The sequence below is a fragment of the Mustela putorius genome, unplaced genomic scaffold (genome assembly GCF_011764305.1).
Source record: "Mustela putorius furo isolate JIRA1106 unplaced genomic scaffold, ASM1176430v1.1 tig00000376_pilon_pilon_pilon, whole genome shotgun sequence".
In the NCBI taxonomy this organism is placed as follows: domain Eukaryota; kingdom Metazoa; phylum Chordata; class Mammalia; order Carnivora; family Mustelidae; genus Mustela; species Mustela putorius.
The window spans coordinates 1-19,380 of record NW_025421365.1 but is presented as its reverse complement, the minus strand read 5'-3'; positions in this window follow the sequence as shown (position 1 = coordinate 19,380).

Genomic DNA, 19,380 nt, shown 5'->3' with positions numbered 1-19,380 from the left:
TTGACTGTCTCGCAGAATGAATCTTTGTGGTTTGAAGCATCACACAATCCCACTGTGAGAAAACCTCCATTTCCTCATGATGCCCCACACCTTCATAAATGGGCCATCATGGACAGAAACTCCATCCTAAGCCAAAGTCTGATCCTCGCCCTGAATTCAGAAGCACGAGATCTCGATTCAGCACTTGAGAGTGTGCCTGCTGTGCCCTCGCCCCGAAACCTAAGCCTAACTTGTGTGTGTTCTCAGACTTCTGTCCTCACAATCCTGGCCACACCCCTCCAGTTTGGCAATTCTGGAGACACAATGCAGCACTCTGCCTGCCCTCCAGAAGAAAAATGTTGCCCTATAGGGCTAACCAGAAACGCCAAATGAGTAACAACCTGCATGCCACTCGACCATACCCCAATTATACAGTCTAGCCTGTGCACTAAAGCCCTGTCTGACACAGCCTGAGGGCAGACCTGCAGTCCAACACCCAGACAGCTGGCCGTACACTGAGCATATCACACCCACAATAGCTTTAGGCCATCATCTCTACCCAACCTCAGTTTTCACCTTCAAAACCTAGACTTTATCTCCACTCACTGCTCAGGAGTGAACGTGATGCAAGAATCAGAACTTCTCCTTCGCCATGGCAAGAAACCTTGTGGTTGGAATGTTGTCCAACGTTCATCGTAGGAGAAAGCAGCATGGACTATGAGGCCTCACCTATCCCTGAGGGCCACAATTTGCACAAACACACATTGTGACCCTCAGCGTGAGCCCTATCCTCATGTAAAGCCTCTTAGTGACTGGAACAACAGCCCACATATGGAGCTTGCCAAGCCCCTAGTCCCCCAATCTCAACCAGAGCTCGAGATGTCTAGTCACCCCTACTCAGGGCTCTGCTCTGGAAACCCTCTTTGGTGGGACACCTGAGGTAAAAAAAAAAAAAAAATACAGAAAGGACTCTTCCCATCCACAGAATGATCCCAACCACTTGGGATCAGGCCAAATCACCAGAGAAAGACTTGTACATGGCCCTGGAGGACACCCCGACAGTCCACGGCCACCATTGACACAAAATCCAGAGACAAAAGCCTGAGCAAGCGCCACATACTCGCCCTTTGTTCATAGCCTGGAAAATTCTCACGGTCTGTAGATCGAGCCTTCATACATACATCCCCAAACCTAAGCTGAGTTTGTGTTTTTAGACTTCTGTCCCCACAGTCCTGGCCCACACACCATCCAAGCTGGGGCCCCTGGAGCCACACCTCAGGACTGTGGCTTCCCTCTCCTGGGGAATTCTGCCATTTCCATTGGCCACAACCCTATAGATTAGGAGAAACCTCCAAACTCCCCGAGGCCATCCCAATAGTGTTGGCTGCCCAGGACAAACAGGGATGATCTTTCACAAGTTAGGAAACTACCTCCACTCAGCCCCAGAGACAGACATCCCCATAGAATAAGATTGAACTGGACAGGCACTTAGGCCCTAATCAGATCCATTGCTTTTGTTTCCAGGTATCTCTTCTGAGAGGCCTGGTTTCCAATACCATCATATGGGGGATTACTGAGGCACTCATCAGAAAAATCTCGTCTCCACATAGGAAATGTACTCTTTGGAGCTCTATAAAAACCTCTGTTTAGGAGAATCTTTCAGGGCCCCGAATCAAGTGCCCCATTCCAAGGTCTCCATGGACTTAAACCCACATTATGATCTATCCTCGGGAGAGTCCATGTCAACTCAACCCCCTTGGTTTCTCCCCCAGGGCCTGCAGATCAAACCTGCCTTGTTGCTAGGAGACAACTAGAATGGGAGGCGTGCTGCCCAGGCATCCATCCTTAGAACCCTACTCTGGAGTCGTTCCATATGGGACATCCTAGAGCCATCCAACAGGTCTCAAGTGTCCCACAGAAGGAATCTTTGCAGTCTGGAGCATCTCACAACTCCCATTGTGGGTAAATCTACATGGCCTCTTGAGATGCTCCACTTTATAAAGGGGCCATCATGGACAGAAACTCCAACCTGAGTAAACATCTGATATTCGCTCTGGCTTCAGGTGCATGAGATCTTGATTCAGCTCTGCAGAGTGTGCCTTCTGTGCCCTCACCCCAAAAATTAAGCCTAGCTTGTGTTCTCAGACTACCGTCCTCACACCCCTGGCCCAAAAGCCCTACAGTTTGGCAATACTGAGGCCACAATGCAGCACTTTGCCTGCCCTCCAGAAGAAAAACGTTGCCCTATGGAGCTACCTAGAAACCCGAATGAGGATCAACTGAATGCCACTCGACTGCACCCAAAATATACAGTCTACCCTGTCTAATGCCCTGTCTGACACAGCATGAGCCCACACCTCCAGACATATGCTCAACAGCTGGCCGCACATTGAGCTCATTGGACCCGTCAGGTCCTTAGGTCTTCATCTCTTCCCAACCTCGGTTTTCGGGTTTCAGAACCTAGACCTAAACTCCAATCACTGTCCAGGGGTGAACGTGATGCAGAAATCAGAACTCTTCCTTTGCCATGGCCGGAAACCTTGTGGTTGGCATATTCTCCAACGTGCAGTGTAGGAAAATCCAGCGTGGCCCATGAGGCCCTTCCCATGCTTGAGGGCCTTTTTGGGCACAAATAGGCATTGTAACCCTCAGCATGAGCCCTGTCCTCAAGGAAGGCCTCTCAGTGTCTGAATCAAGAGCCCACATATTGGACTTGCCATGCCCCTAGGCCCCCAAACTTAAACAGAGGTGGGGTTGTCCAGTTGTCCCTCCCAAGGACTCTGCTCTGGAATCCCTCTTTTATTGGGACACATGAGGTACAAAAAATAAAATAAAATAAAATAAAAAACAGAAAGGACTCCTCCCATCCCACAGAATGTACCCAAACTCTTGGGATCGGGTCAAATCCTCAGAGAAGGAAAGCCGTCCACAACCCATGAGGCCACGCCAGCATTCCACCCACATTGTTGACAAAAATCCAGAGACAAAACCTGAGCAAGCACCTCAAACTCACCCTTTTTCATATCCCGAAGTGTTATCATGGTCTGTAGATTGGGCGTGCCATACCTATGTCCCCAATCCTAAGCGGAGTTTGTGTTTTCAGACTTGTGTCCCCACAGGCCTGGCCCACACACCCTCAAGGCTGGGCCCCTAGAGCCAAACTCAGAACTGTGCCTGCCCTCTCCAGGGGATTTCTGCCCATTCCATTGACCACAACCCTATAGATTAGGAGAAACTCCAAAGTCCCGAGGCCATCCCAATAGTGTTGGCTGCCCAGGACAAACAGGGGCGATCTGACACAAGCTGAGCAACTACCTCCCCACAGATCCGTAGACACGTATCCCCAGGAAAGAGATTGAACCGGACAGGCACCTAGGCCCTAATCATATCCATTGCTTTTGTTTCCAGGCATCTCTCCTCAGAGGCCTGGTTTCCAATACCAGCATATGGGAGATTCCTTAGGCACTCATCAAAACAATTCTCTTCTCCACATAGGAAACGTACTCTTTAGAGCTCCATCAAAACCTCCGGTTATGAACATCCCTCAAGGCCCCGGATCAAGCACCCCATTCCCAGGTCTCCATGGACACAAATGCACATTATGACCCATCCTCAACTCACCCATTTCAACACACCCCCGCCTCGGTTGCTCCCCTAGATCCAGCAGATCGAACTTGCCTTGGCGCTATGAGACACCTGGAATGGGAGGCAGGCTGCCCAGGCATCCATACTTAGAACCCTGCTCTGGATAACTTCCTTATGGGATGTCCTGGAGCCATCCAACAGGTCTCGACTGTCCCACAGAAGGAATCCTTGCGGTTTGGAGCATCTCACAACTCCAATAGTGGGTAAACCCCCATGGCCTCATAATGCCCCCCCTTCATTAAGGGGCCAACATGGACAGAAACTCCAACCTGAGCCAAAGTCTGATCCTCGACCTGACTTCAGACGCGTGAGATCTCAATTCAGCTCTGCAGAGTGTGCCTGCCATGTCCTTGCCCCAAAACCTAAGTCTAGCTTGTGTTCTCAGACTTCCGTCCTCACTCTCCTGGCCCACAAGCCCTCCAGTTTGGGAATTCCAAAGCCACAATGCAGCAATCTGCCTGCCCTCCAGAAGAAAAACTTTGCCCTATGATGCTAAGAAACCCCAAATGATTATCTAATGCATGCCACTCGACTGTAAAGCAATTATACAGCCTACCCTGTATACTAATGCCCTATCTGGCACAGCCTGAGACCAGACATCCCAAACGACACCCAGACAGCTGGCCCCAACCTGGACACATAGGACCCGCTATGGCTGTAGGTCGTCATCTCTTCCCAACCTCGGTTTTCAGGCTTCAGAACCTAGACCTTATCTCCAATCACTGCCCAGGGGTGAACGTGATGCAGAAATTAGAATTCCTCCTTCCCCATGGCCAGAAACATTGTGGTTGGCATGTTGTCCAACGTTCAATGTGGGAAAACCTGCATTGTCAGAAAGGCCACGCCAGTGCTTGAGGGCCGCCTAGGGCACAGACATGCATTGTGACCTGCAGCGTGAGTCCCGTATTAAAGTAACGCTCTCAGTGGCTGGACCAAGATCCCGCATATGGGGCTTGTCATATCCATAGGCCTTAACCAGAGGGCGAGTATTCCAGTTGTCAGTACCCACTGCTATGCTCTAGAATCCCTCTAGAATCCCTCTACTGGGGGGACACATGAAGCAGAAAACAGGACTCTTCCCTTCCCACAGAATGACCCCAAACTCCTGGTGGCTGGACAAACTACCAGAGAGGGAGACTTCTACGACCCATGAGGCAACTCCTACATTAAACGGCCATTGTGGACAAAATATCCAGAGACAAAAGCCTGAGTGACTGCCTCCCTCTCACCCTTCTTTCATATCCAGAGGAGCTCCCCTCACGGACTGTAGATCAGGCCTGCCATAACCTCGGCCCCAAACCTGAGCTGAGTTTGGGTTTTTGGATGTCTGTCTGCACAGCCATGGCCCACACAGCCTCCAGGCTGGGGTCTCTGGAGCCACACCACAGAACTGTGCCTGCTCTCTCCTAAGAAACTGCCCGTTCCATTGGCCACAACTCTACAAAATAGTAGAAACCTCAAGTCCCCAAGGACATCCCACTACCACAAGCTGCACTGGACAAACAGGGGCATTATGACACAAGCTGAGCAACTACTACCTCCATGCAGACACACAGACAGATATCCGCAAAGACAGAAGATTGAACCAGACAGGCCCCTAGGGCCCTATTATTAACTCTTGCTTTGGTGTCCAGGTATCACTCTTCAGAGGCCTGGGTTCGAAGACCAGCATATGGGGCTTTCCTGAGGCACCAGACAGAACACCTCTCATCTCCACATGGGAAGCTTCCTTGTTGGAGCTGTGTCAAACCCTTCGGGTTGGAGAATCCTGCAGAGTCCCTTAGCTACTGCCACATTCCAAGGTCTCCATGGCCACCAACCCACATTATGACTCATCCTTAGGAGAGTCCATTTAAACTCAGCCTTCTGGGTAGCTCATCCAAGAGCCCGCATATTGAGCGTGCCTTGTCTCGACCAGGCAATGGGAAGGTGAGTTGGCGTTTCTCGGCATCCATGCTTAGGCCCCTGCTCTCGAGTCTTTCTGTATGGGGCATCCTGGAACCATCCAATAGTACTCGACTGTCCTGAAGAAGGAAACTTTGAAGTTTGGAGCAGCTCACAACTCCTAGCGTAGGGAAACCTCCCTGGCCTCATGACGCCCCCACCCCCCTTCAGGAAGGGGCCGTCATGGACACAAACTCAAGCTTGAGGCAACATCTGATACTCGCCCTGACCTCAGATGCAGGAGATCTCGATTCAGCCTCTGCAGAGTGGGCCTGCCATGCTCTTGGCTCCAAACCTCGTGCTAGCTTGTGTTTTCAGTCTTCCTTCCTCACACTCCTGGCAAACATGCCCTCAAGACTTGGAATTCTGGAACCACAATGCAGCTCTATGTTGGCCCTCCAGAAGAAAAACGTTGTTCTATGGGGATCTCCAGAAACCCCAAATGAGGATCAACCTGCTCGGTTCTCAACCTCACCCCAATTGGATTGTTCGGCTAGTCCATTCATCCCTCCCCAGAGCTCTACTTTGGAATCCCTCTTTTGGTGGGACACCTGAGGTAACAAAACTAACAAAAAACTAACAAAACTAACAAAACTAAAAGGACTCCTCCCATCCTTCAGATTGACCCAAAACAATTGGGATTGGACCAAATTCACAGAGAGGAAGTCTCGTCCATGGCCCATGAAGCCTCCCCGATATTCCACAGCCATCATTGACAACAAATCCAGATACAAAAGCCTGAGCAAGCGCCTCACACTCGCTCTTTCGTCGATTCCCAAAGAGTTCTCCTCACGGTCTGTAGATCGGGCCTGCCATACCTACGTCCTAAACCTAAGCCGAGTTTGTGTTTTCAGACTTCTGTCTCCACATTCCTGGCCCACAGACCCTTCAGTCTGAGGCCCCTGGAGCCACACATCAGGACTGTGCCTGTCCATACCACGGGAATTCTGCCCATTCCATTGTCCACAATCGTACAAATTTAGGAAAAACCTCCAGAGTCCCCAAGGACATCCCAATAATGTAGGCCGCCCAGGACAAACAAGGGTCATCTGAAACCAGCTGAGCATCTACCTCTACTCAGCGTAGATGGATGTCCCCATAGAAGAAGATTGAATCAGACAGGCCCCTAGGCCTTAATCAGATTCATTGCATTAGTTTACAGGTATCTCTCCTCAGAGGCCTCGTTTCCAATATTAGCATACGGGGATTTCATGAGGCATCAATCAGAACAAATCTCGTCTCCACATCGGAAAATTATCCTTTGAAGATGTCTCAAAACCTCCAGTTAGGAGAATCCTTCAGGGCCTGTGTGCCACTGCCCCATTACAAGGTCTCCATGGACAGAAATCCACATTAGAACCCATGCGCAGGAAATTCCATTTCAACTCAGCTCCCTTGGTTGCTCCCCCCCAGAGCGAGCAGACTGAACCTGTCTGGTCACTAGGAGACAATTGGAATGCGAGGCGGGCTGCCCAACCATCCATCCTTAGAGCTCTGCTCTGGCATCGTTCCGTATGGGATGTCGGGGAGCCATTCAACAGGTCTCAAATGTCCAGCAGAAGGAATCCTTGAGTTTTGGAGCATCTCACAACTCCCAACCTGGGAAAATCTAGATGGCTTTGTGATGCCCCCCATTTATGAAGGGGAAATCATGGACAGGAACTCCAACCTAAGCCAACATCTGATCTTCGCCCTGAATTCAGATGCATGAGATCTCGATGCAGCTCTGCAGAGTGTGCTTTCCTTGCGCTTGCCCTGAAACCTATGTCTAGCTTGTGTTCTCAGACTTCCGTCCTCACACTCTTGGCCCCCAAGCCCTCACATTTGGCAATTCGGGACACAAAATGCAGAATTCTACCTGCCTTCCAGAAGAAAAATTTTGCCCTATGGAGTTTCTCACAAAAACCAAATGAGAATAGACATACACGGCACTCGAATGTACCCAAATTAGATAGTCTAACCTGGCCACTAATACACTGTCTGATACAGAGTGAGACCGGACCTCCTGATCAACACCGAGACAGCTGACCTCACACTGAGAACATCAGACCCACCATGGCCTTAGCTCTTTACCTCTTCCCAACCTTACTTTTCAGGCTTCAGAACTTAGACCTTAACTCCAAGCCCGGACAAGGGTTGAATGTGATACAGAAATCAGAACTCTTCCTTACCCATGGCAAGGAACCGTGTGGTTGGCATGTTGTCCAACGTTCAGTGTAGGAGAAACCACCATTCACCCTGAGGCCCCACCATTCTTGAGTGCGACGAGGGCATAAACACGCATTGTGACCCTCAGAGTGAGTCCTGTCCTCTAGTAAGTCCTCTCAGTGGCTGGACCATTAGATGTCATATGGGCTTGACATGTTCCTAGGCCCCAATTTTTAACCAGATTTCTGGTTGTCCAGTCGCCCCTCCCCAGGGCTCTACTCTGGAATCCCTAATTTGGTGGGACACCTGAGGTTAAAAAACAAAACAACAACAACAAAAAAAAAACAGACTTCTTCCATCCCACATAATGACCCCCAAACTCTTTGGAGGGGGCCAAACTCCCAGAGAGTAAGACTCGTCCATTTCCCATGAAGTCACCCTGAAATTTCACGACCATGAGTGGCACGATATCCAGAGACAAAAACTTGATTAAGAGCCTCACACTCGCCCTTTTTTTAATATCCCGAAGAGTTCTCCTCATGATCTATAGATCAGTCCTGCCATTCCTATGACCCGAAAAAGAAGCCGAGTTTGTGTTTTCAGACAATGGTCCAAACAGCCCTGGCCTACACACCCTACAGGCTCAGGCCCCTGGAGCCAAACCTGAGGAATGTACTTGCCCTATCCAAGGGAATTGAGTGTGCCCTCTGCAATGGCCACAACCCTACTAATAGGATAAAACTCCAATGTGCCTGAGGCCATCCAAATAGTGGTGGCTTCCCAGGACAAACAGGGGCAATCTGAGCCCTTCTGAGCACCTAATTGCATGCAGACTCGTAGACAGATGTCCCCAGAGGTAAAAAGGAACGAACAGGCCCCTGGGCACTAATCGGATCCATTGCTTTGTTTTCCAGGCATCTCTCCTCAGAGGCCTGGATTAAATACCAGCATGTTGACTCACCCATCAGAACAAATCTCCTCTACACATGTGAAACTTGCACGTTGGAGCTGTGTCAAAGCCTCATTTGAGAGGAACACTTCAGGGCTCCAGTGCCACCGCTTCATTCCAAGGTCTCATAGACACAAAAAAACATAAGGACCCATCCGCAGGAGAGTCCATTTCAACTCAGCCCTCAAGTTTGGCAATTCCGGACCCACAATGCAGCACTCTGCCTGCCCTCTAGAAAAAAAAAATTGCCTAATGAGCTGCCCAGGCACCTTAAATGAGGATAAACCTACACTGCACTCGACTGTACCCAAATTATATAGTATAACATGGGCACTAATGCACTCTCTGACACAACCTGAGCCCGGACCTCCTGAACAACACCTAGAGTGCAGACGGCACACTGAGCGCATCAGGCCCGCCATGGCCGTCGGTTATCATCTCTTTCTTACCTCAGTTTTCAGGCTTCCAAAACTAGATCTTATCTCCAATCACTCCAAGGGGTGAGTGTGATGCAGAAATCAGAACTCCTCCTTTCCCATGGCAAGAAAACTTGTGGTTGGCATGTTGTCCAACGTTCAGTGTAGGAGAAACCAGCATTCACACTGAGGCCCCGCCCATTCCTGAGTGCTACGAGGTCATATACACGCATTGTGACCCTCAGCGTGAGTCCTGTCCTCTAATAAGTCCTGTCAGTGGCTGGACCATTAGATGTCATAATGGGCTTGACATGTCCCTAGGCCCCAATTTTTAACCAGATTTCTGGTTGTCCAGTCGCCCCTCCCCAGGGCTCTACTCAGGAATCCCTAATTTGGTGGGACACCTGAGGTTAAAAACAAAACAAAACAAACAACAACAAAAAAACGGACTTATTCCATCCCACAGAATGACCCCAAACTCTTTAGACGGGGCCAAACCCCCAGAGAGTAAGACTCGTCCATTTCCCATGAAATGGTCACCCGGAAATTTCACCACCATGAGTGACACGATATCCAGAGACAAAAACTTGATTAAGAGCCTCACACTCGCCCTTTTTTAATATCCCGAAGAGTTCTCCTCATGATCTATAGATCAGTCCTGCCATACCTATGACCCGAAAACAAGCTGAGTTTGTGTTTTCAGACAACTGTCCAAACAGCCCTGGGCTACACACCCTACAGGCTCAGGCCCCTGGAGCCAAACCTGAGGAATGTACTTGCCCTCTCCAAGGGATTTCTATGTGCCCATTCCAATGGACACAACCCTACTAATAGGATAATCCTCCAAAGTCCCTGAAGCCATCCCAATAGTGGTGGCTTCCAGGACAAACAGGGGCAATCTGAGCCCATCTGAGCACCTACCTGTACTCAGACCCGTAGACTGATGTCCCCAGAGGGAGAAAGGAACGAACAGGCCCCTAAGCACTAATCGGATCCATTGCGTTGGTTTCCAGGCATCTCTCCTCAGAGGCCTGGATTTCAATACTAGCATATTGTTGTTTCTTGACTCACCCATAAGAACAAATCTCCTCTACACATGGGAAACTTGCACGTTTGAGCTGTGTCAAAGCCTGTGTTTAGGAGAAACCTTCAGGACCATTGCCACTGCTTCATTCCAAGGTCTTCATAGACACAAAAACATATTAGGACCCATCCACAGGAGAGTCCATTTCAACTCAGCCTCCTCGGTTGCTCCCCCAGATCCAGCAGATCTAACATGTCTTGTTGCTAGGAGACAATTGGAATGCGAGGTGGGCTACCCAGCCCATCCATCCATCCTTAGAACCCTGCTCAGAATCGTTGGCCTGGAGCCAACCAACAGGTCTCAATTGTCCTGCAGCAGAATCTTAGCAGTTGGGAGCTTCTCACAACTCCCATCGTGGGAAAATCCCCATGGCCTCGTGATCCCTCCCCCTTCATGAAGGGGCCATCAGGGACAGAATCTCCAACCTCAGCGATCGTCTGATCATCACCCTGACTTCAGAAGCACGAGATCTCGATTCAGGTCTGTAGATTGTGCCTGCCATGTCCTCACCCCAGAAACCCTAAGCCTAGCTTGTGTTCTCAGACTTTCGTCCTCAGACTACGGGCCCACAAGTCCTCCAGTTTGGCAATCCAAAACTACAATGCAACACTCTGCCTGCCCTCCAGAAGAAAAACATTGTCCTCTGGGGCTACCCAGAAACCCCAAATGAGGATCAACCTGCACGCCACTTGGCAGTAACCCAAATATATAGGCTGACCTGGGCACTGATGCCCTTTCACACACACACCGGAGCCTGGACCTCCTGGCCACACCCAGACAGCTGGCCGCACTCTGAGCACATTGGGCCCGCGATGGCCTTAGGTCATAATCTCTTCTCAACCTCGATTTTCAGGCTTCAGAACCTATAACTTATCTCAAACCACTGCCCATGATTGAAAATGATGCAGAAATCAGAACTCTATCCCCATGGCAAGAAACCTTGTGGTTGCCATGTTGTCCAACGTTCAGTGTAGTTGAAACCAGTGTTGCCCATGAGGCCCCGCCCATGCTCCCGGGCCACATTGGTCACAAACACACATTGTGACCCTCAGCCTGAGCCCAGTCCTCAAGTAAGGCCTCTCAGTGGCTGGACCCTGAGCCCACATATGGGGCTTGCCATGCCCCGGGCCCCAATTTTTAACCATAGTTCGCTTTGTCCCTTCACTCTTCCCTAGGGCTCTGCTTTGGAATTCCTCTTTTGGTGGGACACCTGAGGTAACAAACCTGAAAGGAGTCCTCCCATCCCACAGAATGACGAAAAACAATTGGGATCGGGCCAAATCCACAGAGAGGAAGATTCATCCATGGCCCAAGAGGTCTCCCCGACATTCCACGGCCATCGCTGATACAAAATCCAGAGACAAAAGCCTGATCAAGCGCCTCAGACTCGCTGTTTCTTCATATCCTGAAGAGTTCTTCTCATGGTTTGTCGATCGGGCCCGCCATACCTACATCCGCAAACCTAAGCTGAGTTTGTGTTTTTAGACTTCTGTCCTCAATGTCCTGGGCAACACACACTCCAGACTGGGCCCCTGGAGACACACATTAGGACTGCGCCTACCCAATCCATGGGAATTCTGCCCATTCCATTGTCCCAAACCGTACAAATTAGGAGAGCCTCCAAAGTCCCCCAATAGTGTAGGTCGTCCGGCACAAACAAGGGCGGTCTGAGACCAGCTGAGCATCTACCTCCACTCATTCCATAGATGGATGTCCCCAGAGAAGAAGATTGAACCAGACAGGACCCTAGGCCATAATCGGATCCATTGCTTTGGTTTACAGGCATGTCTCCTCCAAAGCCTGGATTCCAATACTAGCATAGGGGTTTTCCAGAGGCACCCATCAGAACAAATCTCGTCTCCACAAGGAAACTTGTGCATGGGAGCTATGTCAAAAGCTTAGGAGTATACTTCAGGGTCCTGGTGCCACCGCCTCATTCCCAGGCCCTCAGGGACACAAACACACATTAGGACCCAGGAAAGTCCATTTCATCTCAGCCACCCCCAGGTTGCTCCCGCAGAGCCATCAGATCTAAATTGTCTTGTTGCTAGGAGACAATTGGAATGCGAGGTGCGCTTCCCAGGCATCCATCCTCGAACGGTGCCCTGGAGTCATTCCATATGGTATGTCCTGGACCTGTCCAACAGGTCTCAATTGTCCCGCAGAAGGAATCCTTGAAGGGGGCATCCCACAACTCCCAACGCGGGAAAACCTCCATGGCCTCGAGATTCCGCTCCCTTCATTAAGGGGCCGTCATGCACAGAAACTCCAACCTGAGCCAACGTCTGATCCTCGCCCTTACATAAGATGCATGAGATCTTGCTTCCAATGTGCAGTGGGTACCTGCCGTGCCCCTCGCCCTGAAACCCAAGTCTAGCTTGTGTTCTCAGACTTCGGTCCTCACTCTCCTGGCCCCGAAGCCCTCAAGTTTGGCAATTCCGGACCCACAATGCAGCACTCTGCCTGCCCTATAGAAAGAAAAAATATTGCCTAATGAGCTGCCCAGGCAGCTTAAATGAGGATCAACCTACACGGCACTCGAATGTACCCAAATTATATAGTCTAAACCTGGGCACTAATGCACTTTCTGACACAACCTGAGCCCGGAACTCCTGACCAACACCCAGACAGCTGACCGCACACTGAGCACATCAGACCAGCCATGACCTTAGGTCATCATCTCTTCCCTACCTCAGTTTTCAGGCTTCAGAACCTAGACCTTATCTCCAATCCCTGCCCAGGGGTGAGTGTGATGCAGAAATCAGAACTCCTCCTTACCCATGGAAAGAAACCTTGTGGTTGGCATGTTGTCCAACGTTCAGTGTAGGAGAAACCAGCATTCATCCTGAGGCCCCCGCCCATTCGTGAGTGCAACGAGGGCATAAACATGCATTGTGACCCTCAGCGTGAGTCCTGTCCTCTAGTAAGTCCTCTTAGGGACTGGACCATTAGATGTCATAATGGGCTTGACATGTGCCTAGGCCCCAATATTTAACCAGATTTCTGGTGGTCCAGTCGCCCCTCCCCAGGGCTCTACTCTGGAATCCCTCATTTGGTGGGACACCTGAGGTTAAAAAAAAAAACAAAACAAAACAAAACAACAACAAGAAAACGGACTTATTCCATCCCTCAGAATGACCCCCAAACTCTTTGGACGGGGCCACACCTCCAGAGAGTAAGACTCGTCCATTTCCCATGAAGTCACCCGGAAATTTCATGAACATGTTGTGACACGATATCCAGAGACAAAAAACGTGAGCAAGAGCCTCACACTCGCCCATTTTTCATATCCCGAAGAGTTCTCCTCATGGTCTGTAGATCAGTCCTGCCATACCTATGACCCGAAACATAAGCCGAGTTTTTGTTCTCAGACAACGGTCCAAACAGCCCTGGCCTACACGCCCTACAGCTCAGGCCCCTGGAGCCAAACCTGAGGACTGTACTTGCCCTCTCCAAGGGATTTATGTGTGCCCATTCCAATGGCCACAACCCTACTAATAGGATAATCCTCCAAAGTCCCTGAGGCCATCTCAATAGTGGTGGCTTCCCAGGACAAACAGGGGCAATCTGAGCCCGTCTGAGCACCTACCTGCACTCAGACCCATAGACTGATGTCCCCAGAGGGAAAAAAGAACGAACAGACCCCTAGGCACTAATCGGATCCATTGCTTTGGTTTCCAGGCATCTCTCCTCAGAGGCCTGGATTTCAATACCAGAATATGGCTGGTGCGTCCACTGGATTGCTAGATGAATGAGGCAGAGTCTATGATAGTTAACTCCACTTGCTGCACCTGTATTAACCACCCTTTGGAAATAAGAACCCATATAAATAGGGGCACTTGGCTAGCTCAGTCGGTAGAACATGCGACTCTTGATTTCGGTGTTGTGAGTTCAAGCCCCGCACTGGGTGCAGAGATTACATTTTTTTTTCTTTAAAGATTGTATTTATTTATTTGACAGACAGAGGTCACAAGTAGGCAGAGAGACAGGCAGAGAGAGAGGAGGAAGCAGGCCCCCCACAGAGCAGAGAGCCCAATGTAGGGCTCAATCCCAGGACCGTGGGATCATGACCCAAGCCAAAGGCAGAGACTTTAACCCACTGAGACACCCAGGCGCCCCAAGGTGCAGAGATTCCTTAATAAAAATCTGTAAAGGCAGAAGAGAAGGAAGAGGAAGGAGAAGGAGAAGAGCCCCTGATAATTCAAGTCAAGCACTAAGCTACTTGGCTAGAAGAAGCCCTTAACCCACCACAACCTTTGCCCCCTTCCCCAGCCGGAGGAGGGGCTCAGACTAATTTACTCATATGTATATTATTATTTTTAATATTTTACTTAGTTATTTGACAGAGAGAGAGAGAGAGAGAGATCACAAATAGGCAGAGAGGCAGGTGGGGCTGGGTGTGGGGGAGGGCAAGCTCCCTTGTGAGTAGAGAGTACCATGTGGGGCTCGATCCCAGAACCCTGGGATCACGACCTGAGCTGAAGGCAGAGGCTTAACTCACTGAGCCACCCAGGCCCCCCTCATCTGTATTCTTGGACGGCCACTGATGCCAGGTCGATTTAAGAGAGGATGAGACTATTGGGTTATGCTGTACTGTTACTATTCCTTAAAGTGTACTTGGGAATAAAATCAATGATGCCATGTGGTACCAAACCATGTAGAGAAATATCCAAGTTCTCAGAGAGGGAACTATCTCTGAGCACCCCCCCCCCCCCCCACCACCATTAGCACAAGGGACCAAAAATTGCGATCAACTCTGTCTCAGATCCTTCTATTCCAAAGCCTCCACTGCACCCTAATTCAGTTTGAAGCGGTTACAGAAGGCAGACCTCTGCCCATGTTCCATAGAAATGGAATGAAGGATTGACCACGGGAAATTATAACAGGGGGAAACATAGCATGTCTGACTCCCTGTTGTTTCTATTCCCTTTTAGCCTACCGGTTAAAAACCTCTGTTTAGGGGCACCTGGGTGGCTCAGTGGGTTAAAACCTCTGCCTTAGGCTCAGGTCATGATCCCAGGGTCCTGGGATCGAGCCCCGTGTTGGGCTCTCTGCTCAGCAGGGAGCCTGCTTCCTCCTCCCTCTCTCTCTGCCTGCCTCTCTGCCTACTTGTGATCTCTATCTGTCAAATAAACTAAATAAAATCTTAAAACACACACACACACACACACACACACACACACACACACACACACACACAACCCCCTCTGTTTAGCCCTGCATATAGGCATGTTACAGCTAAGATGTACAGAGATTTCTTTACCATAAACCTACCTCCCCTGAGGAAATAAAAGAATAGCCACAGCATAACTTGGCAGGGGTGGGTGGAGGGGTTGATTGAAACCATGCCCCAGAAAGTAAATGGGCTGATGCTAGCTGAAAGCTTAAAGCCCGTTTTTCAGAGAAGCCCTGCTGAGCCACCATCTCTTTTCAGGCCTTGCTACCAAATAACTAGGCAGCTCTGCAGATGTCTGGACTGAAGGTCAACTGATGGCTTGCAGCTTATCAACAAGCACGGCCCGGCCCGGATACTCCTTTCCTTACCTGAGAGAAGGAGCCTAAGACCCCATTCCGGTTAGACCAGCTATCACAGCATGCCTAGAGCCCCTTCTCCTCCTCCTAAGGTAGCCTCCTGACCTAAGGGACTCAGTCTTGCCTCCTTCTCAGGTCAAGTCTCCACCCCAAAGTAAACATGGGGATAGATGGTACATAGTATGTTTCCACACTGTGTAGGCTCCATCTTTCCCCGTGAACAATCGTGAATGTCCCTGTCCTTTTTTCTTTTTCTTTCTTTTTTTTTTTTTCTTTCTTTTCTTTTTTTTTTTTTTTTTTTTTTTTTTAAAAGATTTTATTTATTTATTTGACAGAGAGGGAGAGATCACAAGTAGGCAAAGAGACAGGAGGAGGAAGCAGGCTCCCCACCAAGGAGAGAGCCCAATGCAGGCCTTGATCCCAGGACCCTGGGATCATGACCTGAGCCGAAGGCAGAGGCTTTTACCCTCTGAGCCACCCAGGCTCCCCCTTGCCCTTTTTTTCTTTTGAAGTCTGATTCTATTTAGCAAGTTAGTTAGTTCTTTCAGAGAGAGAGAGAGAGAGAGAGAGAGAGAGAGAGAGCGAGAGCAGCGCACGCGCGAGCGCACACGCATGAACACACGAGTGGATGGAGGGACAGAGGGAGAGGGAGAGGCAGGGAGCCCCAGAGGGGCAGGGCTCAGTCTCAGTACCCTGAGATCATGACCTGAGCTGAAGGCAGACGCTTAATAGACTGAGCCGCCCCTCCATTCTTTTTTTTTTTTTTTTTTTTTTAAATAAAGAGATCAACATCCCATACTTAATGTTTTAAAATTCCATCCATTCATTTTCCATCATCTGTGGACCCAAGGCAGGGGTTGAACTCACGATCATGACTGAGATCAACAGTCATGTGCTCTTCTGACTGAACCAGCCAGGTGTTCCTTCCAGTACATTTTTTTGGAACAACCCAGGGATCAAGGCTCAGAGTCACCATTTGCCCAATGAGACCCACACTCACCCCTCTGTGCAGAGGTGCTATCTGTGGAGCTGGTTTTTTAGGGTTCCCCACCTCCCTTTCTTCTTTCAGTGGACAGAAGGTGGCATGTGAAACAGCCAGTGGCTATGTGGGAATGAGACAGAGGGTTGCCTTTGGGGAAGCAGGTGGGAGAGGGAGGACCAGTCGGTGGATAATCCATAAACTGTTCATGTCGCTTTAGAGCAGTGGGCTTGCTAGGCCCTGTAACTCGGTGGATGAGTGAGAACTGTCCTCTCTCAGGCCGCTCTTAGCTCTTATCCCTTATCACTCCATGCCTGTGTTTGCCTTCTGACCCCTAAGACACCACCAACATCATCAGTCCATGAATGTGTTTGGCCTCTGAATCCTAAGACACCACCATCATGTGTTTCATGTCCCTCTCCGACTGACCCCGCCACACACCCTCCTGCCTGCACCCCCCACCCTTGGAAGGCTTTAAAGGTCTGACGTCATCCTCCACATCCATGATTCCCAAAGGGTTTTACTGGCGTTTCCTGGGTTAGGAAAAGGAGGTGCTCTTTCTGCCCCCAGATGAGGTAAGCTCTTCAGACAAGCTCTATCTCCTTCCCCTTTGCCTCCTCCCTCCCCAAGTTTGCAAGCCACAGCCTAAGTGTTGGGGGATTTGAAGAACGCCATTCAATGGCGAGAAGCCCCAGGCTCTGACTTTAGCAGAAAGCTTTCTGCATTTGAATGAATGAAACGATTGGATTGAATGAGGCCCCCCTCCCTCCTCCCCCCCTCCCTCCCTCCCTCCTCCCCCCTCCTCCCTCCTCACCTCCATCCCTCCCCCCTCCCCCCTCCCTCCTCAGGTCGAATTGGGAGCAGTAGGCTGGGGGGTGGGGGATGGTGGGAGGGGGGGTGTGCTGTTCATCCTAAGTAGTGAACTAGGCCCCAGGTCCCTAGGGAAAAAATCACCCTCGGGTGATACCAGATGAGTTGGTATCTCGGGCAAAGTGGTCAAACTGTTGGCAAGATTATCTGTGGATGAGGGGAAATTTTTTTCTGGGATCTTGCTCACATATACGTCCCTGGCTGAGAAGAGGGCAGGGGGAGCCCTGGTGGGGGGAGGTGGACCCAGATCTGGAGCTCTGGACTATAGCTAGTGCCTGCCCGGGTTGGGGGTGGGGGGGGGACCGGGGGGGGGGGGGGGGGGCTGAGGGGGTGGGGTCTGCTCGTGCTGACTTCTGCGGCTCAGTTCATTCTGGGAACCTTCTTCTGTTTTTTCTGTAGGTGCCAAGTTGCCAGGTGCACAAGGTGCTGCGATTGGCCAAGCTAAAACTCTTTCTCAAATTTGCCAGAAAAATTCGTTCTTAAAAAGGCCGGATTCTCCTATTTCCTCTTGGTAAAGGGACTGAGCCGCACCCCCGTGCAACCCTCATCCCACCTCCTCCCAGACACCTGGTGCAAATACTTCCACTTGAGAGTTCTTATCACCCTATGCGTGGCAGAAGTTGTACACAACTACCCCCATGCCAAAAGGCCCACCATCCGCACTAACCCTGATTGGCTGCTGCAAATAAACCCAAAAGGACCAACCAAACATAAATCCATCTGCAGCCTGGTCTTCTTCAGCCCAATTGGTGTGTTGATGATAAATTCTAAGGCATGGTTTTTTTGTCTCTGGAAAGAAATCTTAGACATTTGGGGGGTCTGTCTGATGAGATCATTGCTTGGGGAAAAATCCAGCATCTAGAGGCAATTCTTTTGTATATGTTCTCTTCACCCTCTACTTGCCCTACCGTTCGCCTGATCTGATAATGCATGAATTTATTTTGCCCGATCTACGATTACCGATTTGTTAAGGAGAGGCTGAGGTTTTTTAAGGAGAGATAAGCATTAGAGCCCTTAGAGGCTGCAAGAGCTTTGATGAAATCTGAATATCTGCTCCACCTACCTCACAATAGAAAAAGAAATGCATTGAAACAAGGCCCGGCACCCATTCTTCGCCTTCTACACCATCTTTTGTCAATGAATGAAAAAGGTGCGGCCTCCCTCCGTCCCTCCGTCCGTCCCTCCAGTCCTGTCAAATACCACCCAAACCTGATGATAAGGTTTAGATGTAAAGGAAAACCAGAGTACACTTCTGGGCCAGCGTGAGGGGATTGGTAGTGGGATGGTAGCCCTCTCCGTGGGGGAAGGGGCGCCAACGCAACCCAGACACGCAGGGGGACCACGGGCAGAGTATGAGGCGATCCTTATGGCCGTTAAGGGGTGCAGGATTAGCCCTGTGAACGAATAAATCCTTTTCCAAGGGAATAAATCGGTCGCACGTGGGCCACGCAACGACAGTGGCAAAAACACCTTAGACCTTTCCGCATGTCTTGCTGAGTGATGCTAGGAGTTCTGTCTGTTCTCCATAAGGTGGTACTGGGCTTTAGTACGCACTTAAAGTTTTAAGAGAAAAGGGGTCATGGGGGGACTCCGTGGCCACGCGAACAGGTGCATTCCGTCCTTGCCACTCATCTTCATAAGCGTCATCGTGGAGAGGATAAACGCCGTACAGGGAGCCGAGCGCCGATTGGTGGAAGTACACATGGGCGATCCCCCAAAACATGGACGCTAAGTAAAAAGGAACCAGAGAGCCAGGGGTGGCATAGTGCTTGGGATCCAGGCTCGGTGGAAGAAGGGCAGCCGCAAAATCACAGTCCTAGGCGGGGGTGGCGGG